This window comes from Rhinopithecus roxellana, chromosome 17 (genome assembly GCF_007565055.1).
Source record: "Rhinopithecus roxellana isolate Shanxi Qingling chromosome 17, ASM756505v1, whole genome shotgun sequence".
Lineage (NCBI taxonomy): Eukaryota > Metazoa > Chordata > Mammalia > Primates > Cercopithecidae > Rhinopithecus > Rhinopithecus roxellana.
In genome coordinates this window covers 103,855,073-103,878,650 of record NC_044565.1, presented here as the reverse complement: position 1 = coordinate 103,878,650, position 23,578 = coordinate 103,855,073, and positions in this window count along the sequence as shown.

The window sequence follows — 23,578 nt, the reverse complement described above, 5'->3', positions numbered from 1 at the left end:
GGTGACAGAGTGAAACTCCATCTCAAATTAATTAATTAATTAATAGTTCTGAATTGAGGCAAGGGAGCTGAATCCTTGTATCCCTATTTGACCACTCATTAGATGCATTCCCATTCCCCCGCCCAGGAGGGGTATACCTAAGAAAGAACTCAGCTGTACGCCGTCTGCACCCAATATTCCTGGCAGATCTAGGTGGTGCACTGCAGTCTCTTCTATGAGGGTCATCATGGAGAGAGAGGTACAGAGTCACCTGTAGAGGAGTCCAAGCTGGTGACCAGTTGGGAGTTGCAGCCTGACTTCAGAAGATCTGCAGAACCAGCATGGACAGAGGTGGAGCCAAATCACTATGGAGGAGGGGGCAGCGCTCCGGGGGTAACAGGGCTGTGCATTTCCCAAGCGAAGGGAACACACTGTGCTTCATGCCACCCATGATGCCTCAGCAGCAGAGGCAGAGAACCAAAGGCAATGCCCAGAGATAAGTAGGAGAAGGCAGCTCAGCTGGAGGGCACATGTGCAGCAGCAGCCCCGTCCACAAGGCCATGAGGCTCTGTAGGGCCTTACTGTTCCCAGCTACTATCTTGGGAGGAAGGAAGGGAAGCCTTCTCTAGAGGGATTTTAGGGGGTGATTGGAAGACCGAGCAATTTACATTTGAAAAACTGTAATTTCTCAGCAAAAACTGAGTTAACAATTCTCAATCCCGCCATTTTTTTTAAAGTTAGATGCAATGGAATTAGCTTATTTATTTTTTTTTGGAGATGGAGTCTCACTCTGTCACCAAGGCTGGAGTGCAGTGGTACGATCTCAGCTCACTGCAACCTCCACCTCCTGGGTTCAAGCGATTCTTCTGCCTCAGCCTCCCAAGTAGCTGGGATTACAGGTGCATGCCACCACACCTGGCTGATTTTTGTATTTTTAATAGAGATGGGGTTTCACCGTGTTGGCCAGACTGGTCTTGAACTCCTGACCTCAGGTGATCCACTCACCTCAGCCTCTCAAAGTCCTGGGATTACAGGTGTGAGCCACTGCACTCAGCCAGAATTAGCCTCAATTGGGAAGTTTGAGTCATCATCTCACCCTAACCATTAGAGAAATGGGGGATCTTTTTGAGTTTTCACTCTTGTTGCCAGGTTGGAGTATGATGGTGTGATCTCGGTTCAACGCAACCTCTGCCCCCTGGGTTCAAGCAATTCTCCTGCCTCAGCCTCCTGAGTAGCTCGGATTACAGGCATGCACCACCATGCCCAGCTAATTTTTTTGTATTTTTAGTAGAGATGGGGTTTCTCCATGTTGGTCAGGCTGGTCTCAAACTCCTGACCTCAGGTGATCTGCCCGCCTTGGCCTCGTAAAGTGCTGGGATTACAGGCGTGAGCCACTGCACCTGGCCTAAGGAATGGAGTCTTGAGAGAAAGATAAAGTAACTTACAAGGAATAAAGAAGCAGGCCTGGTGCAGTATCCCCCACCTGTAATCCCAGCATTTTGGGAGACTGAGATGGGAGGATCCCTTGAAGCCAGGAGTTTCAGACTAGCCTAGGCAATGCAGAGAGACTTTGTTTCTAAAAGAAACTAAAGAATTAGCCAGATGTGGTGGTGTGTGCCTGTAATCCCACCTACTAGGGAGGCTGAGGGGAGAGGATTCCTTGAGCTCAGGAGTTCAAGGCTGCAATGAGCTATGATTGTACCACTGCACTCCAGCCTGGGCAACAGAGCAAGACCCTGTTTGAAAAAAAAAAAAAAAAGGCCAGGCACAGTGGCTCATGCCTGTAATCCCAGCACTTTGGGAGGCCAAGGCGGGTGGATCATGAGGTCAGGAGATTGAGACCACAGTGAAACCCCGTCTCTACTAAAAAAAAAAAATACAAAAAATTAGCTGGGTGTGGCGGCGAGCGCCTGTAGTCCCAGCTGCTTAGGAGGCTGAGGCAGGAGAATGGTGTGAACCTGGGAGGCGGGGCTTGCAGTGAGCCAAGATCGCGCCACTGCACTCCAGCCTGGGCAACAGAGCAAGACTCCGTCTCTAAAAAAAAAAAAGCGAAGAAGCTAATTTTTTCCCCCAGTTGAATTCTAATATGTAAATTTCATCCCTCCCAGTTCCCTCTTTCCCTCAAGCCTTATCCTAAACAATTACTTCCAAAGTTATCTTTAGGAAACACAGGTTTGATCATGACATTTCCCTGTTTAAACCATTGATGGCACTCCAATTGCATGTAGAAAACTACACTTGATTTTAGCCAAAAGGCTGAGTAGCAAATTGCCTATAGAATAAAGTTAAAACTGCTAAGCTTTTCATACCCTGTCTCTTCACACCTACCATTTCCAGAGATATCAGCCCTTTGGATCTGCTGTTCAGTCGATCTGGAATGCCTTTCTCACCCTTCTCTGCTTCAAGACCCAGCACAGTTTGTTTGTTTTGGGGGACATTTGTTTATTTGTTTGTTTTTTGAGACAAGGTCTGGCTCTGTTGCCCAGGTTGGAGTACAATGGTGCTATCACAGCTCACTACAGCCTTGATCTCCCAGGCTCAGTTGATCCTCTCACCTCAGTCTCCCGAGTTGCTGGGACTACAGGTGTGTGCCACCGTGCTAGACTAATCTTTATATTTTTTGTAGAGATGGGGTTTCACCATGTTGCCCAGGCTGGTCTCAAACTCCTGGGCTCAAACTATCTGCTCACCTCAGCTTCCCAAAGTGCTGGGATTATAGGCATGAGCCATGGTGCCCAGACAGTTTTTTGGAGACAAAGTCTTTCTCCGTCACCCAGGCCGAATCAGAGCTCACTCCACCCTCGAACTCCTGGGTTTGAGTGATCCTTCCTCCTCAGGATCCTGAATAGCTAAGACTACAGGCATGCGCCACTATGCTTGGCTAATTTTTCTTTTTTCTTCTCTCTCTCTTTTTTTTTTTTTCAGACAAGGTCTAACTCTGTTGCCCAGGCTGGAGTGTAGTGGCATGATCTCGGCTCACTGCAACCTCTGTCTCCCGGGTTCAAGCAATTCTCCTGCATCAGCCTCCAAGTATCTGAGATTACAGGTGTGTGCCACCACACCCGGCTAGTTTTTTTATTTTTAGTAGAGGCAGGGTTTCGCCATGTTGGCCAGGCTGGTCTCGAACTCCTGACCTCAGGTGATCCGCCCACCTTGACCTCCCAAAGTGCTGGGATTACAGGTGTGATCTATCGTGCCCCGCCTTGGCTAATTTTTCTTTAAATTTTTTTTTTTTTTTTTTTTGAGACAGAGTTTTGGTCTGTCGCCCAGGCTGGAGTGCAGTGGCCGGATCTCTGCTCACTGCAAGCTCTGCCTCCCGGGTTTATGCCATTCTCCTGCCTCAGCCTCCCGAGTAGCTGGGACTACAGGCGCCCACCACCTCACCCGGCTAGTTTTTTGTATTTTTTAGTAGAGACAGGGTTTCACTGTGTTAGCCAGGATGGTCTTGATCTCCTGACCTCGTGATCCGCCCGTCTCGGCCTCCCAAAGTGCTGGGATTACAGGCTTGAGCCACCGCGCCTGGCCTTTTTTCTTTAAATTTTTTGTGGAGATGAAATCTTGCTATGTTGCCCAGGCTGGTCTCAAACTCCTGGACTCAAGCAACTCTCCAGTGTTAGCCTCCCAAAACACTAGGATTACAGGCATGGGACACCACGCCTGGCCCTAGCATGGTTTTTTGTTTTTTTTTTTAACCTCTCTCTTTTTTTTATTTCCCCAAACTGCCTATAGGATTCACTGTTCCCTCTACCATGATTCTATAACACTTCGTAAAGATCTGTTACAAATCCTAACACACTAAGATCATTTGCTGTGAAGATGCCTGTATCTGTACGCACCCTTAGATTATGAATCCTACCCATCCTTCAAATCCTCACCTCCTTTTTATAGTTTTGTTGTCTCCTGAACGACTCTGCTGTTCTTCTCATGTACCTTGTCCTTACCTTGGCACACTTAGGCAGGGGAGCAACAGAGTCACTGTAACTGCTATGGGATAAGAGAGTTAATTCCACAGAGCAAAGAATTCGAATTTCCAAAAGAGCTGGGGAAGTGAAGATCCAGAAAAGGAAGTTAGAGAATCAGAGAAAGAGTCACCCACCTGTCCATCCAAAGAGCCAACTATATCTAGTCACTGAGGTAGAGGCATCCATGGGAAGCTGTTGCCTCTAGGTAGCTACCCTCTTTGTCAATTCACAACCAAGAATTTGGTGTTGGGGAGGGGCCACTGTTGGTCAGTGGGGCCAGGCTGATCACAGAGAGAGGGAGAGTGAGAACAAGCTGGAAACTGCTGGGTACCTTGTGTCTGTTGGTCATCTCATTTTACCATCAAATGACTCTCAGAGAAATGACTACTCTCCCAAATCTCATGCAAGTTGTTTCACCCAACTTTAACCCAGAACCATACAGAGAAGGAGACCCTGGGAACACCAGTTTAACCAAGTTGACACAGCACAAACCACCACGATACTGCATTATAGCCATCATTTACTTCCGTCTGTCTGCCTCTCAACAAACCTGAGAACTCCCCAGTGTGAGCAAGAATTCACTTACTTTTTTTTTTTTTGAGACTGAATCTTGCTGTATTGCCCAGGCTGGAGTACAGTAGCACAGTCTCAGCTCACTGCAACCTGCACCTCCCGGGTTCAAGCGATTCTTGTGCCTTGGCCTCCTGAATAGCTGGGATTACAGGAGCGCTCCACCATGCCTTGCTAATTTTTGTATTTTTTTTGTAGAGACGGAGTTTCACCATGTTGGCCAGGCTGGTCTCGAACTCCTGACCGCAGGTGATCCGCCTGCCTTGGCCTCCCAAAGTTTGGGGATTACAGGCATGAGCCACCACACCCGGCCTGTCTTCCTTTTTTAAAAACTTTTTTTTGGCGTAGTCAAAACCTAGGACATTATTGGCATCATTGTAGACTAGATATCAATGGCTATTTTTGGAATTAAATTCAAAATGAAATACACTGAATTGAATAGGCAGCAACTGAGTCTTATCCTTGTGTCTACAGCTCGGAGTACAGTACCTGAGGGCTCATGCTTCTCAATGGCAAGTGTCAAGTGGATATTTGTTAACACATGGAATTGCCCAGAGAGGTTGTTTCTGAAGGAAGATGGAGTACACTTTAAGTGGAGGGTGAATCTGAGGACAAGTTCCAGCTGTTTCTATTGTTCTTTGTTTGATTTTTTGATACTAGCCAATTATATGAAAAGAAAACATAGGGGATATGCTTCAGAACATAGACTTTTTTCATTCAAGATTAACAGAAGACATGGGCAGAGGGGTATGTGTGTGGGGGTGGAGGAATTGTGCCCTTTTCCATGGAAATGAGAAAATGTGGAGAATGATGCCTTGTGCAGAACAGAGTTCAGGGAAGAGAGAGGTAATGGAAACACCTGGTGACGTCAAACCTTCATCTCAAGATTGTCTTATTGTCTGAGCTCATGTTTAACTTCTTTTTGGTAATTTGGCTAGGAATCTGCCTCTACGGCAGTAGTTTGTTCACTTAAGTATATCTATATAAAATCAGCAGTGCCTTGTTGTTCTAACAATCTGTTTTACTCGGCCAAATGAAAAGCCAGATTTTCACAGATTCCTTCTTGTTGGGAGGATGTGTGCTGCTGTCTATCTGTAGAGATGGAGAACTGTGATTGGTGTTTTTTGTTGGTTTGTTTGTCCCTACAGTTCAAGCATGCTCCTGGCTTAGGAAGGGCAAGAAACCACAGTGTCTTGCAGCTGCTCCTAAAGACCTCTTGTCTGGGTGTGGTGGCTCACACCCTATAATCCCAGCACTTTGGGAGGCAGAAGCAGGCAATGGCTTGAGCCCAGGAGTTTGAGAACAGCCTGGGCAACATAGTGAGACGCCCATCTCTATTAACAATAATAATAATAGGCCAGGCACGGTGGCTCACGCCTGTAATCCCAGCACTTTGGGAGGCTGAGGCGGGCGGATCACAAGGTCAGGAGTTTGAGACCATCCTGCCTAACATGGTGAAACCCCGTCTCTACTAAAAATACAAAAAAATTAGCCGGGCATGGTGGTGGTCGCCTGTAGTCCCAGCTACTCGGGAGGCTGAGGCAGGAGAATGGCGTGAACCCGGGAGGTGGAGCTTGCAGTGAGCCAAGATCGTGCCACTGCACTCCAGCCTGGGTGACAGAGCAAGACTCCATCTCAAAACAAACAAACGAACAACAAAAAATAAAACAATAATAATAAAAAACCAAAAAGCTTCTCATTCTGGGTCTACCCTATACTTCCCCTGACCTGCTGTGGAGCTTTCTTCATCTAGGGAAGCAAGATGTCAAAGGCAGAGGAGAGGTCGACTCTTCCCGAAATCAGACTTTGTCCTCATACAGCAACTCTCGCCAGGCCTAGAGGAGAAAAACTTCTCAAATTTTATCTGCAAAAAAGGGAGAGAAAGAGTAAGAGAAAGTTTACTTACACTGGAAAAATGCCATGGTTAGCAATGACCAACAAAAGCTTTTCCTGGATTAGGAGTGCAGACCTAGACACTTTGGCCTGACCATTGATTGAAGTCTCTTTAGTCTGATCTCTTAGTATACACACACACACATACACTCACACACATACACTCATACTAGATACATTGGCCAGTTGCAGTGGCTCATGCCTATAATTCCAGCATTTTGGCTGAGGCAGGTGGATCACCTGAGGTCAGGAGTTCAAGACCAGCCTAGCCAACATGGCAAAACGCTGTCTACTAAAAATACAAAACTTAACTGGTCAAATAATAACAGGCATTGGTGAGGAAGTGAAAATATTGAAACCTTCATATACTGCTGATAGAAATAAATGGTGCCATCACTTTGGAAAACAGTCTAACAGCTCATCAAAAATTTAAACATAGAATTTGCATTTGGTCCAGCAATTCCACTCCTAGTTATATACCCAAGAGGAATGAAAACAGGGCCGGGTGTGGTAGCTCACACCTGTAATCCCAGCACTTTGGGAGGCTGAGGCAGGTGGATCACTTGAGGCCAGGAGTTTGAGACCAGACTGACCAACACAGCAAAAACCTGTCTCTACTAAAAATACAAAACTTAGCCTGGCATGGTGGCGCATGCCTATAGTTCCAGCTACTCAGGAGGCTGAGGCAGGAGAATCACTTGAACCTGGGAGGCAAAGGTTGCACTGAGCTGAGATCGCACCACTGCATTCCAATCTGGGTAACAGAGTGAGACTTTGTCTCAAAACAAGAGAGTATATCGCCCGTGTTATAAGAACCAGCTGGCTGGGCGCGGTGGCTCAAGCCTGTAATCCCAGCACTTTGGGAGGCCGAGACAGGCGGATCACGAGGTCAGGAGATCGAGACCATCCTGGCTAATACGGTGAAACCCTGTCTCTACTTAAAAATACAAAAAACTAGCCGGGCGACGAGGCGGGCGCCTGTAGTCCCAGCTACTCGGGAGGCTGAGGCAGGAGAATGGTGTGAACCCGGGAGGCGGAGCTTGCAGTGAGCTGAGATCTGGCCACTGCACTCCAGCCTGGGTGGCAGAGCAAGACTCCGTCTCAAAAAAAAAAAAAAAGAACCAGCTGTACTTAAAAGAGGCTTCAATTTGCATTTCCCTGATGATTAGTAATAGTGAGTATTTTTCATATGTTTGTTGCCCATTTACAAGTTTTTTAAGAAATGTCCATTTCAGTTTCTTTGCCTATTTTTAAATCAGATTATTTGGGTTTTTTTTTTTTTTTTTTTTTTTTTTTTTTTTTTTTTTGAGACGGAGTCTTGCTCTGTCACCCAGGTTGGAGTGCAGTGGCCGGATCTCAGCTCACTGCAAGCTCCGCCTCCTGGGTTCACGCCATTCTCCTGCCTCAGCCTCCCAAGTAGCTGGGACTACAGGCGCCGCCACCTCGCCCGGCTAGTTTTTGTATTTTTTAGTAGAGACGGGGTTTCACCGTGTTCACCAGGATGGTCTCGAACTCCTGACCTCGTGATCCGCCCGTCTCGGCCTCCCAAAGTGCTGGGATTACAGGCTTGAGCCACCGCGCCCGGCCTTATTTGGGTTTTTTTACTGTTGAGTTGTTTGAGCTCCTTGTGTATTCTAGATATTAGCCACTTGTCAGATGAATCATTTCCCCCCACTCTACAGGTTGTCTCTGTGCTTTGTTGATTGCTTCCTTTATTATGCAGAAGCTTTGCCATTTAATATAGTCCCATTTGGCTGCTTTTGTTTTTGTTGCTTGTGCTTTTGAAGTCTTAGCTCAAAGCTTTGCCTAGACCAATCTCCTGAAGCATATCCCCTATGTTTTCTTCTAATAGAACGGCTATTATTAAACAAACAGCAACAAATACTGGCAAGGATATGGAGAAAAGGGAACTCTTATATACTCTTGGTGGGAATGTAAATTAGTACAGCCATATGGAAAAGAATATGGTGGTTTCTTAAACATAAAAAAACAACAACTAAAAATAGAGCTACCATATGATCCGTCAATCCTACTACTGGGTATTTACACAAAGGAAAGAAAACCAGTATATCAAAGGGATACCTGAAACCTCATGTTTATTGCAGAACATTCACAATAGCTATGATAGGTTGGGACAGTGGCTTATGCCTGTAATCCCAACACTTTGGGAGGCCAAGGTGGGTGGCTCACTTGAGGTCAGCCTGGTCAACATGGTAAAACCCTGTCTCTGCTAAAAATACAAAAATTAGCCCGGTGTGGTGGTGCATGCCTATAATCCCAGCTACTGGGAAGGCTGAGGTACGAGAACTTGAACCTGGGAGGTGAGGTTGCAGTGAGCCGAGATCACGCCATTGCACTCCAGCCTGGGTGACAGAGTAAGACTCAAAAAAAAAAACAAAAAAAAAAACAAAAAAAAAAAAAACAAAAAAAAAACAACACTCACAATAGCTATGATATGGAATCAAATGACCATCAACAGATGAATGGTTAAAGAAAATGTGGTATATATACACAGTGGAATACTATTCAGCCTTAAAAAAAGAATGAAATCCTGGCATTCACAGCAACATGGATGAGCCTGGGGGACATTATGTTAAACAAAACAAGGCAGACACAGAAAGATGAATACTGCATGTTCCCACTCACATGTGGAAGCTAAAAAAACTTTTTTGAGCTCATGAAAGTAGAGAGGAGATTGTGGTATTAGAAGTTAGGAAGGGTAGAGAGAAAGGAAGGATGCAGAGAGGTTGGTTAAAAGATACAAAATTACAGCTAGTTAGGAGGAATGAGTTCTAACGTTCTTCAGCACTGTAGAGTGAATGTAATTTATTGTGTATCTTCAGAAAGCTAGAAGAGAGGATTCTGAATGTTCACAACACAAAAGATGATAAATATTTGAGATGATGGGCATGCCAATTACCCTGATTTGATCATTATACATTGTATACATGTATCAAAATATCACTCTGTATCCCACTAAAATAATATGTACAATAATACGTACAATTATTGCATGCCAACTAAAAATAAAGGGAGCCGGGAAGAGCTTTCATTTATAAGGCACTTTTTGCAAACATTATCTTGCTTCATCCTCACATGAGATAACCGAGGGTCAGAAAATAGGTTGTCCAATGTCACACAGAGGTCAAGTGCTAGAGTATTTTTACTCCAAAACCCATGCTATTTCAGCACCTCAAAGGTGCCTCACACACACACAGGGAGCCAAAGCCACTGGAGGGTTTGTTAGAGGAAAAAAATATTAAAACTATATTTACATGGTTGGGTGCGGTGGCTCACGCCTGTAATCCCAGCACTTTGAGAGACTGAGGCAGGTAGATCATCTGAGGTCAGGAGTCTGAGATCAGCCTGGCCAACATGGCGGAACCTCATCTCTACTACAAATACAAAAATTAGCTGGGCATGGTGGCGTGTGCCTGTAATCCCAGCTTCTCGGGAGTCTGAGGCAGGAGAATCACTTGAACCCGGGAGACAGAGTTTTCAGTGAGCCGAGATCACACTGCTGTACTCCAGCCTGGGCAACAGAGCAAGACCCCATCTCAAAACAACAAAAACAAAAACAAACAAGCAAAAAACTATATTTATAGCTGGGCATGATGATTCTGTGGGGCCTGAGATAGGACCATTTGAGCTCAGAAGTTTAAGGCTGTAGTGCCCTATGATTGTGCCTATGAATAGCCACTACATTGTAGTCTGGGCAACACAGCAAGACCCCAACTCTAAAGAAGTTTTTTTTTAACTTAAAAAACAATATGCTAGGCCAGATGTAGTGGCTCATGTCTGTAATCCCAATACTGGCAGGCCAAGGTGGGTGGACTACCTGAGGTCAGAGTTTGACACCAGCCTGGCCTACATGGTGAAACCCCGTCTCTACTAAAAATACAAAAAGCCAGATGTGGTGGCGCGTGCCTGTAATTCTAGCTACACGGGAGGCTGAAGCAGGAGAATCGCTTGAACTTGGGAAGCAGAAGTTGTAGTGAGCCTAGATTTCGCCACTGCACTCCAGCCTTTGCAACAGGTTGAGACTCTATCTCAAAACGCGCGCGCGCGCACACACACACACACACACACACACACACACTCACACAAAACTATATTTATAGCTGGCCATGATGATTATGTGGGGCCTGAGAAAACAAAAAACCCACTATGCTAATAGTGTGACCTTCATCTGTATGAAAACATATTTATATGTGTATATACATGCACAGAAAACAGGAGGGCACAATACATTGAAATAAATGGGTATATTGGTGACTTTTATTCTCTTTGACTCTCAGTATAACCTAGAGCAGCAATGTCCAACAGAGCTGTCTGCCATGATGGAAATGTCTGTGTTGTCCAATATGACTAGCCACTAGTGACATGGGTTTATTGGGCCCTTGATGATGTGCTATATCTGTGAAGTACACACTGGGTTTTTAAGACTTGGTCTGAAAAGCAAAATGTGAAATATCTAATTAGTTATTTTTTATATTGGTTAAATGTTGAAATAATAATATTTTGGATGTATTGGGCTAAATGAACCAGTATCAAAATTAATCTTATTTATTTCTTTTTCCGCTTTTAATGTGGCTATTAGAAAATTTTACATTAGGGCCAGGCGCAGTGGCTCAGAGGCCTGTAATCCCAGCACTTAAGGAGGCCAAGGCGGGTGGATCATGAGGTCAGGAGATCGAGACCATCCTGGCTAACAGGGTGAAACCCCATCTCTACTGAAAATACAAAAAATTAGCCAGGCGTGGTGGCGGGCGCCTGTAGTCTCAGCTACTCAGGAGGCTGAGGCAGGAAAATGGCGTGAACCCAGGAGGCGGAGCTTGCAGTGAGCTGAGATTGCGCCACTGTACTCCAGCCTGGGCGACAGGCTCCATCTCAAAAAAAAAAAAAAAAAAAAGAAAAAGAAAATTTAAAATTATATATGTGGCTTACACAGTATATTTATATTGAACAGCACTGATCTAGAGAGAGTTGTTTTTTTTTTTTTTTTTTTTTTTGAGACAGGGTCTCACTTTGTCAGCCAGACTAGAGAGTAATGGCACGATCTCGGCTCACCACAACCTCCGCCTCCCAGGTTCAAGCAATTCTCCTGCCTCAGCCTCCTGAGTAGCTGGGATTACAGGCGCATGCCACTATGGCCGGCTAACTTTTGTATTTTTAGTAGAGATAGGGTTTCGCCATGTTGGCCAGGCAGGTCTTGAACTCCTGACTTCAAATGATCCACCCGCCTCCGCCTTCCAAAGCACAGGTATTACAGGCATGAGACACTGCGCCCGGCCTAGAGTGCTTTTTGTTGTTTTTTCTTTTAGTCAACTGATCATATCTCGTGGTCTAGAGTTTAAGTGCATGAAATTTGAAATCAGACAAACTGGAGTTTAATTCCCAGTCTTCACTTTTCTAACTAGGTGACCTTGAGCTGGTTACTTAATCTGCAACCCTTGTTTTTTTTTTTTTAGTTGTCAAATAGGGGTAATGACTGAATCTAACTCAGATAGTTCTGTGAGGATTAAATGAGTCGCTCGTGTAAAGGACCTACTACAGGGAATAGCTGCCATATGTTTTTTTTTTTTTTTTTTTTTTTTTTTTTTTTTTTTTGAGACGGAGTCTTGCTCTGTCACCCAGGCTGGAGTGCAGTGGCCGGATCTCAGCTCACTGCAAGCTCCACCTCCCGGGTTCACGCCATTCTCCTGCCTCAGCCTCCGGAGTAGCTGGGACTACAGGCGCCCGCCACCTCGCCCGGCTAGTTTTTTGTATTTTTAGTAGAGACGGGGTTTCACCAGGTTAGCCAGGATGGTCTTGATCTCCTGACCTCGTGATCCGCCCGTCTCGGCCTCCCACAGTGCTGGGATTACAGGCTTGAGCCACCGCGCCCGGCCCATATGTTAACTGTTCAATAAAAATTAATAATTATTCTGGTTTCTGAATTTTCTATAGGGAATATGAATTTTTTATGTAATAAAGAGTAAAAAGAAAATTGAAACAATTAAATTTAATATTAAAGCAATTTATTTTTAACCACAATCAGAAGATAAATATGTTGTATTGGGTGTGTGTGTGTGTGTGTGTGTGTGTGTGTACAACCCTTGGATGGGAGTGGAGTTGGGGACCGTGACAAGTGACCATTTATTAGGTAATCCCATTCTTCCCTCTGACCCTGGCCCTCTCTATTCCATCAAGGGGAGGGGGTAATTGCATCATGGCTCTCCCTGGCACTCACAACACACCATGTGTTCGCCTATATTTAGCCAACATGAAGTCACTGAAACTCTATGCCCACTGGAGGCAATTTGTGCTTTGTTGTTTGTGGCTCACATGGCTTCTATCCTGACTGGTCTGCATAGTTTATGTCCTCAGATGAATTTAAAGGACTGAAAACCTTTTGTTGGTGGAAAAACTGTGTTTGGGGAGTAGAAACTGAAATACCAAATCAATGAGATCCTTGAAAGGGCCCCTGAGATGAATACCTGATGTTTCTTGCAAGCCAGGGAGACCTCGATTATCCTCTTCTTTGACAGAAGGAGAAGGACCAGGGTGAGCAGGCTGGGGAGGGAGGAATTGTCTGTATTCCACTCAAATGGTAAAAGCAGCAGGTCCATTCAGTGGCTCCCAATAACAGTGCCAACTCTTCTCTCCTTCCAGCAATTAGAAATGACGCATGGAGGCCAGGCACAGTGGCTCATGCCTGTAATCCCAGCCCTTTGGGAGGCTGAGGCAGGTGGATCACTTGAGGCCAGGAATTTGAGACCAGCTTGGCCAACCTGGTGAAACCCTGTCTCTACTAAAACACAAAAATTAGCTGGGTGTGGTGGCGCATGCCTGTAATTCCAGCTACTCAGGAGGCTGAGGCACAAGAATCACTTGAACCTGGAAGGCAGAGGCTGCAGTGAGCTGCAATTGCACCACTGCACTCCAGCCTGGGTGACAGAGCGAGACCCTGTTTCAGGAAAAAAAAAAAAAAAAAAAAAAGGGCTGGACACAGTGGCTCATGCCTATAATCCTAGCACTTTGGGAGGTCGAGACAGGTGGATCACTTGACGTCAGGAGTTTGAGACCAGCCTGGCCAATATGATGAAACCTTGTCTCTACTAAAAATATAAAAATCAGTTGGGCATGGTGGTACACACCTGTAATCCCAGCTACTCAGGAGGCTAAGGCAGGAGAATTGCTTGAATTGCTTGAACCTGCGAGATGGAGGTTGCGGTCTGGGCAACAGATTAAGACTCCGTCTAAAAAAAAAAAATAGAAAAGAAATGACACATAGAATGCAGACACATAGCAGCTCAACAAGGCTAATGTTACAAGAGGACAAGAGATGGAGGGGCTGCCCATAAGGTGTGGTTTCAGAGGTTCAACCTGTTGGCTGTTACTTAAATTTTACTCTCAGTGTCTCCTTGCTCTAGCTTGAGGCTCTGAACTTGTGTGTGTATGTGTGTGTGTGTGTGTGTAGGTGTGTGTGTGTGTGTAGGTGTGTGTGTGTGTGTAGGTGTGTGTGTGTGTGTAGGCGGGTAGACATTGGGAACCTCAGCTTAGTATCTCAATTCTCAATTTTTTGTCTCTCACTTTGGATGAAAATTGTAGAAGAGACTTACTCCTATCAGAGAATACAGTTTTGTTTAACAAACAAAATAGCTCCAAGGGAGTGGGCAAAGAAATAAGGCAAACACTATTGTATATATTTTTGAGACAGGGTCTTGCTCTGTCATGCAGGCTGGAGTGCAGTGGTTCCATCATAGCTCACTGCAGCCTCGACCTCCTGGGCTCAAGCAATCCTACCGCCTCAGCCTCCCAAAGTGTTGGGACTGCAGATGTGAGCCTGTGTGCCCTGCCAGTAAGTTTTAAATAGTCATTTAGTCATTCATTCGACAAGTATTTATTGAGTACTCAGTGTTAATAATACTAGTTACATTTCACTTGTGTCATTGCTTTGTCTGTTTTTATTAATCACAATTCTATTTATTTATATATTTTTACTGCAAATTAACTATGGGGTTCAAAGTGATGTTATGATTTATGAATACAATGTGGAATATGTAAACCAAGCTAATTACTATATCCATCACCTCAAATATTTATCATTTTTTTGTAGTTAGAACCTTTGAAATGTACTGTCTTAATTTTGAATTAATTATACTGCTTATAGTTTTACTGAAAAACATGTTTCCAGTCTCATTCTTCCTCACTTCCACTATAGATTTGGTAAGCTTATTAAAAATGTATTTTTGGGTAACATTAAAAAGAAAACAAAAACAACCATATAAGCTCAACTCACTCACAAGGCAATTTGAAGAGGGCCCCCGCTTTAATGCTGTATCATTATATCCCTGTAGGCTGTAACAAAGAGGTTACGGACAATTACCAGCACACCTGTTTTCTCTTACAAAGGAAACAAGCAAATAAGAATCAGGTGAATTCATTTCAGGAGAAACAGTGAGTTAACCCAGATTTATTAAAAAGTACATTATTTCAAACTTCAGCACTTTATTATTAGTAACAAGTTAATTTCCACATACCTCACACTCTAATGAGAATGGCTGTGTTGGACAGCAACCAGTCATCAACACCTCAGTGTGAATGAGGATCTGAGAGTAGATTGTAAGAGGTGGAGTGAGGCACAGAAAACAGTGGGTACTTGGAGTAAGGAGTGGGCAACCTGGGGACAAAATGTCTCTAACTTCCTAATTTTGCACAGGGACCTTGTCTCAGGAGTAACTTCCCTATGTCCTCGTCCTACTGGCCTCAAAATCACAGAAACTGAGTTCTTTAAAATTGTGGTTTATATTTTCCTGCCACTAATTGCTATGATTATCGCTACTAATTACCATGATAGAAAAGGAAAGTCTGCTCTTTCTGAAGCTTTTATACATTGACAGTCATTATAGTCCCCACTTACGGTAAATTTCTGAATGCTTAAAATGGTTATAGTGAGGCTGGGGGTAAATACTGTTACTATGTGTTTAAGATATAAATATATAAAAATAATAATTCCATTAGTACAACAGTTTAAAATGTGCCACAGTATAATTGTCAATAGCTTTTACTGCTATAACCACATAACAGGGTACTTTTTCAAGAATGTTTTGTAAAGATGATGTATTCCAAATCTGTGTAAAAAAATAATTATTCATTAAATGGGGTACCCATCTGAAAAAGAAAATGAAAGTGAATATCTTGATCCTCATAAAATACATTTCAAACAATATATGATTTAAAAATAAAATAATGAATTCTAGAAGGTAAACTGAGTAAATATTTTTATAGTTTTAGAGTAAGGATGTTCTTTTAAGCTGAAATCCTCAAGGAAGACTGTCAATTGGGGCTTTTTTTTCTTTAAGTGGAAATGTCTTCACAACAAAATACGTAAACAAAGTTGCATCAATGCTGGGGAAAATATTGCGATATTTGTGACAGAGGGATATGATACAATATACATTAAATATTTACGTATAATGACCACAATAACTTTTACATATAAGAACAAACAATCCTGGCTGGGCGCAGTGGCACACGCCTGTAATCCCAGCACTTTGAGAGGCCAAGGCAGGTGCATCACAAGGTCAGGAGATCAAGACCATCCTGGCTAACATGGTGAAACCCCGTCTCTACTAAAAATACAAAAAATTAGCCGAGTATGATGGCGGGCGCCTGTAGTCCCAGCTACTTGGGAGGCTGAGGCAGGAGAATGGCATGAACCTGGGAGGCGGAGCTTGCAGTGAGCAGAGATGGTGCCACTGTAGCCTGGGTGATAGAGTGAGACTCCATCTCAAAAAAAAAAAAAAATTAGCCAGATGTGGTGGCAGGTGCCTGTAGTCCCAGCTACTCGGGAGACTGAGGCAAGAGAATTCCTCGAACCTGGGAGGTGGAGATTGCAGTGGGCCAAGATCCAGCCACTGCACCCCAGCCCAGGCAATAGAGCAAGACTTCGTCTCAAAAAAATAAAAAAGTAAGGAACAAACAATCCTAAAATAGGTGGGGACGGGTGTAAAAAGAAAAAAAATCCTAAAAATAAATGGGCAAGAGGCTTGAATAAGGAGTTTGCAGAAGTACAATGGGCCACAAACTATTCAGCACAAACTATTCAGCATGTGAGAGCCAGAAACACTTGTGATGAGCAGCCTAACCCACTGCTTTACACAGGAGGAAACTGAGGCTCAGAGATGTTTGGTGATGTGCCTCATGTCACCTCACCAATTGGTGCAGAATCAGTTCAACTTCACATGGAAACAGTCTACAGGATCTTTACACATCAAATGTGAGGAAAAGCAGATTTAGTTGCAACCCCCACATTCAGACTTCCCTGTGTCGCCCTTGGAAAGCATCAGGGACAACACCAGGAAAGAAAATGGAGATTCCCAAGGCCCTGTTTGCACTCTTGGTTGCAGAACACGTGAGATGTGAGCTCATTTGGCCTGGGCCGTTGGTGTAGCAGCTTCAGAGGCTGGGATGTGGGATGCTGAGTTAAAAAGACATTCCAGGTCAGCCACCATTTGTTTGAATAACAGCCTCTAGCCCAGCTCTGCTAAAGGTCACTACCTGCAGGGCAAGGCTTTGCTGACAATGAATGCAAAGACCTGGTTGGGAGTCCAGGGTTGAACACTGATACAATCTGAATGGAAGTCAAGAGGGAGGCAAAGAAAGCAAAGGATGTGTCATCCTAGTGGCTGTCACTATCACCCACGTCAGGGGTTCCCCAAGTCTGACCTGCACACAACTGAGGGCATAGGAAATAATTATTTTAGGTAGCACCTAAATACGTTTTTTTAATGGCCTTGTATTTGTTTCAATGTGTATAAAACCATAACTGGAACATCAAAATCATTATTTCATATATATGGGTTTTTGTGTTTTCTTTTCTTTCTTTCTTTCCTTCTTTCTTTCTTTCTTTCTTTCTTTCTTTCTTTCTTTCTTTCTTTCTTTCTTTCTTTCTTTCCTTTCTTTCTTTCTTTCTTTCTTTCTTTCTTTCTTTCTTTCTTTCTTTCTTTCTTTCTTTCTTCCTTTCTTTCTTTCTTTCTTTCTTTTTTTTTTTTTTTTTAATAGAGGATGAGCCTGCAGTAAGTATTTAGGTTAAAAAGTGACTTTATTTAGGCCAGGTGTGGTGGCTCGCGCCTCTAATCCCAGCATTTTGGGAGACTGAGGCGGGCAGATCACTTGAGGTCAGGAGCTCAAGACCAGCCTGGCCAACATCACGAAACCCTGTCTCTACTAAAAATACAAAAATTAGCCAGGTGTGGTGGCACATACCTGTAATCCCAGCTGCTCTAGAGGCTGAGGCAGGAGAATCACTTGAACCTGGGAGGCGGAGGTTGCAGTGAGCTGAGATCGCGCCACTGCACTCCAGCCTGGGTGACAAATAGAGACTTCGTCACCAAAAAAAAAAAAAAGGTTACTTCATTTAAAGAACAATACCAGGCCAGGCAAGGTGGCTCATGCCTGTAACCTCAGCACCTTGGGAGGCCAAAGCGGGAGGATCATTTAAGCCCAGGAGTTTGAGATCAGCTTGGGCAACATAGGGAGACCCTAGCTCTACAAAAAAAAAAAAAAAAAAAAAATGAGCTGGGTGTGGTGCCATGCACCTCTAGTCCCAACTACTCTGGAGGCTGAGGTGGGAGGATCATTTGAGCCCAGGAGGTCGAGGCTGTAGTGAGTTCAGATCATATCACTGCACTCCAGTCTGGGCAACAGAGCAAGACCCTACCTCAAATAAACAAACGACAAAATAAAGAACAATACTAAGTAATTAACGGTGCAGGTGTTATTTGAATATGGCCACAATTGTGAATGAGGTAGGCAAATGACTGAAGTTTGGGATACACTAATATAGTCCATTTTGTGTAATTTTTTTTTTTACCAGCCCTGGAAAGAAATACAGTTTTTGTTGTTGTTGTGGGTTTTTTTTGTTTTGTTTTGTTTTTTTGAGACAGAGTCTCACTCTGTCACCCAGGCTGGAGTGCAGTGGTGCGATCTCAGCTCACTGCAACCTCTGCCTCCTGGATTCAAGTGATTCTTCTGCCTCAGCCTCCTGAGTAGCTGGGACTACAGGCACGAACCTCCATGCCCGGCTAATTTTTGTATTTTTATTAGAGACAGGGTTTCACCATACTGGCCAGGCTGGTGTAGAATTCCTGACCTCGTGATCTACCTGCCTTGGCCTCCCAAAGTGTTGGGATTATAGGCGTGAGCCATTGCACCTGGCCAAGAAATACATTTTATAATGCCTGCCAACCCATACGTATACACATGTATGCAGGTGTAACAAAGCTTTTGTGAAACAACATTATTCCTATTTGTGTGATGCACCCTGGACCCTAGATGTGTTTGACTTTCTCTTTCCCTTTCTTTCCCCTTCTTCTCATATTTAATTGTCTCTAAGTCCTTTCTGTCAGCTCTGCCGCTGCTGTTTTTTTTTTTTTTTTTTTTTTTCCCTGAAAAAGAGACTCACTCTGTCGCCCAGGCTGGAGTGCAGTGGCACGATCTCAGCTCACTGCAACCTCTGCCTCCGGGGTTCAAGAGATTCTCCTGCCTCAACCTCCCAAGTAGCTGGGACTACAGGCACACGCCACCTCTCTTGGCTTTTTTTCTTTTCAGAGACAGATTCTCACTCTGTCGCCCAGGCTGAAATGCGGTGGCACAATTATGGCTCACTACAGCCTCGACCTCCTGTGCTCAAGCAATCCTCCCACCTCTGCCTCCTAAAGCACTTAAAATTACAGGCATGTGCCACTATGCCCAAGCCAGCTCTCCTTCTAAAAGGTCTTTATTCACTCTCTTTCTCATCTCCGGTGCTTCAGTCCTGGTCTATGCCCCATCGCCTTTCACCTGGACTATATCCTAACTCATCTTGTCACTTCCAATCCAGTTTTTCCCCTTCAATAAACCCTCCACACTATTGCCAAAAAGGTCTTTCAAAAACTCTAATGTGGTGGGCGTGGTGGCTCACCCCTGTTATCCTAGCACTTTGGGAGGCCGAGGCAGGCAGATGGCTTGAACCCAAGAATTCAAGACCAGCCTAGGCAACATGGTGAAACCCCATCTCTACAAAAAATAAAAACATTAGCCGGGCATGGTGGCACATACCTGTAATCCCAGCTACCTGGGAAGCTGAGGTGGGAGGATCACTTGAGCCCAGGAGTTTGAGACTACTGAGATCATGCCACTGCACTACAGCCTGGGCAACAGAGCGAGATCCTGTCTCAATAACAAAATCACAAACTCTGATTTGGTCCTGTCATGCCCCAAGGCACAGGACAAAGTCCACGCTACTTAGTAAGACTTTAAAGGAATTTGGTTGCTGGTGCCTGCTGACCTTCCCAGACTCAAATGCTGGCACATCAGGACTAGAAACCTTTCTAGATTTTTGAATCTAGTGCTTTTCTCAACATGTCATACTGCCTCCTCAAAGACGCTCTCCCTGTTGTTCTCATTCCACATGTGCTACCTGCAGAGGCGACTCCTGCCTCTCTGGCACAGGACATTTTGAGTAAACCCCATTCTGAAATAAACAGAATGTCACAAAGTAGGTTGGACATGAAGGGTATTGTGTCTTTGAACACATAATATAATCAGTGGAGGTCACAGAATGAACTAGTGATCAAAGTGAATCAAAAGGAAATTAAAAGTGGACCGGGCGCGGTGGCTCACATCTGTAATCCCAGCACTTTGGGAGGCTGAGGCGGGTGGATCACCTGAGGTCAGAAGTTTGAGACCAGCCTGGACAACATGGTGAAACCCCGTCTCTACTAAAAACACAAAAACTAGCCAGGTGTGGTGGCGGATGCCTGTAATCCCAGCTACTTGGGAGGCTAAAGCAGGAGAATCACTTGAACCCGGGAGGTAGAGGTTGCAGTGAACCGAGATCCTGCCACGACACTCCAGCCTGGGTGACAGAGCCAGAGTTCATCTCAAAAAGAAAAAAAAAAAAAAGGAAATTAGAAGAGTTTATTAGGCAACACTTCACTCACACTGGAGCCAGCCAATACTGCACAATGATCTGTGCCAGCCCCACTTTGCAATTCTCCCACAAGAAGCCAATGTCTCCAGGGAGGAGACAATGACCCACCGCTTAAATTTCAGTCTGGATTAGTTCACAACTGAGCTGTCACTTCCAGCAGTCTTCTGTGGGGTTTGATGTGCCCCCTTACCAAGGACAGCAATGTGAGTCCTGAGATTTTTGGCCCACTGCTGTCCCAGAGGCCTTGGGCGTTTCTGGTACAAAGGGTAAGAGTGTCAGAAACCTGTGAGATTGAAAGGCCTTCAACTGCTTTTATTAAATGTTTGCTTATTCATTTATCTAAATATTTATCCAGCATATACTACATGCCAGGAACTAGACCACGTGTGAAGAGATAATGATGAGCAAGACAGGTGGGGTCTGGCTTTCGTACTCTTGATGCTTCTAGTTAGCTTAGGGTTTAAACAAGTGATTGTCATAAATCATGATTCCAGTTTTGATAAGGGACATGTAGGATGGTATGGAAACACAGTGCAAGAACAGCCAAAGCCAGGGGGCCGAGTCAGGAACACTGAGGCCAGGAATTTGAGACTGCAATGTGCTGTGATCACCCATATGAATAGCCACTATACTTTAACCTGGGCACCACAGAGAGACTCTTTAAAAAAAAGTTAGGGCTGGGTGCGGTGGCTCACTCTTGTAATTCTAGCATTTTGGGAGGCCGAGACGGGCAGATCACTTGAGGTCAGGAGTTCAAGACCAGCCTGGCTAACATACAGGCTGGTCTCTACTAAAAATATATGTGCCTGTAATCCCAGCTACTTGGGAGGCTGAGGCAGGAGAATCACTTGAACCCAGGAGGCAAAGATTGCAGTGAGCCAAGATCGCACCGAGCCAAGATCGCACCACTGCACTCTAGCCTGGGCGACAGAGCTATACTCTGTCTCAAAAGTGGAAAAAAAAAGTAGGAAAAATATAACAAAAGAATAGTTAACCCAGTGTGGAAGGAGTAAGAGGTGGCTTCCAGGAAGAAATGATTCTTTTTTTTTTTTTTGAGACGGAGTCTCACTCTGTCACCCAGGCTGGAGTGCAGTGGCCAGATCTCAGCTCACTGCAAGCTCCGCCTCCCGGGTTCACGCCATTCTCCTGCCTCAGCCTCCTGAGTAGCTGGGACTACAGCCGCCGCCACCTCGCCCAGCTAGTTTTTTGTATTTTTAGTAGAGACGGGGTTTCACCGTGTTAGCCAGGATGGGCTCGATCTCCTGACCTCGTGATCCGCCCGTCTCGGCCTCCCAAAGTGTGGGATTACAGGCTTGAGCCACCGCGCCCGGCCAGGAAGAAATGATTCTTAACCTGAGACCTGAAGGATGGTACGTAGGAACTCGTCAGAAAAGGATAGCGGCAGCTATCCTAGCACCAGTAGAGGTGCTAGCATGTGCAATGTGCAGAAATTGGCTGCCAGAGAAACAATTTCAGACTGCATATCTGATGATATCAACCTACAACCTCGTAGTGCACACTTTTTGCTGCCTCTCCAAAAGACCATTTCCCTCTCCCTCCCTCCTTGCTGGCAGAAACCTCCTTCCATAAGACAGGCTCCCTTGTTCCTCCAACTGGGCCTTGGGCACATAACCTAATTGTGGCCAGTGAGGCTGACATAAATTCTTTGCTTGGCCAAACTCTAGTCAGGCTTCTGAACTTTCTCCTAGGCCCATCTGTGTACTTCCTTGTAAAATCCAGTTTTAGCAAAAACCCCGCTAAGCCAATTTGGCAAGAATATCCCACTCTCCATGTCTGATCGCCTTTAATATCTGACTGAGTTCCTCATTCTCCATCATCTTCCAGATGATAACTGATAACCGTCAGCTGCCTTCAACAAGAATCCTGTCAGGTCAGTTTAGTCAGAATTTCCCTTAACCCACCTGGATGCCTTTCTCCCTCCGTCCTTCCCTCCCTCCCTTCCTCCCTTCCTTCCTTCCTCTCTCTTTTCTTTTTCTTTCTTCTCTTCTCTTTCTTTTCTTCTTTCCTTCTTTCTTTTCTTTCTTCTTTCTCTCTCTCTTTCTTTTCTCTCCCTTCCTTCCTTCCTTCCTTTTTTTCTCCTCCTTCCTTCCTTCCTTCCTTCCTTCCTTCCTTCCTTCTTTCCTTCCTTCCTTCCTTCCTTCCTCCCTTCCTCCCTTTCTTCCTTCCTTCCTTGCCTTCCTTTCCTTTTTCAGGGTCTCACTGTGTTGCCCAGGCAGGAGTGCAGTGACGTGATCGTAGTTTACTGTAACCTTGAACTTCTGGGCTCAAGCAATCACCTCACCTCAGCCTCTTGAGCAGCTGGGGCTACAGGCGTGCACCACCATACCCAGCTACTTTTTTATTGTGTTTTTTTTTTTTTTGAGGCGGAGTCTCGCTCTGTCGCCCAGGCTGGAGAGCAGTGACGCAATCTCGGCTCACTGCAAGCTCCGCCTCCCGGGTTCACGCCATTCTCCTGCCTCAGCCTCCTGAGTAGCTGGGACTACAGGCACCTGCCACTGCGCCCGGCTAATTTTTTGTATTTTTAATGGAGACGGGGTTTCACCGTGGTCTCGATCTCCTGACCTTGTGATTCGCCCGCCTCGGCCTCCCAAAGTGCTGGGATTACAGGCATGAGCCACCGCGCCCTGCCCCAGCTACTTTTTTAAATTTATGTAGAGATGAAGTCTTGCTACCTTGCCCAGGCCAGTCTTGAACTCCTGGCCTCAAGCCTCCCACCTCAGGCTCTCAAAGTGCTGAGATTACAGGTGATAACCACTGTGCCCAGCTTATGTTTTCTCTTAGTAATTTTCCATCCTCTGCCTCCGCACTACAACCCCACTTGCTCTTGCTGTCAGAGTTGAGCTCAATCTCACTTGCACTGGAAAATCCCATTTCAGTAGTCCCTACACCTATGGTCCTGAGTAAAGTCTTCCTTACTGTGCTTTAACAAGTATCATTAAATAATTTTTTTCATTAACAGGGCCTGAGGGCAAGCCTGTTTGGGGGTTTCTGGGAAAGGCTTTCCTCCTTTGTAAAAAAGTTGCAAGGGAAAAAAATTTAACTTTCTTTGGCTAGATGGAGTCATGTCTATATGTGATACCTGGCACTGAAGCAGCTACTTTGTGGCCATAAGGTAACAAATCTAAGGACAAGTCCAATAGGCTAAGGATGGTGAAGATAAAAGGATCTTTCATTACAATATTGACCACCCCAA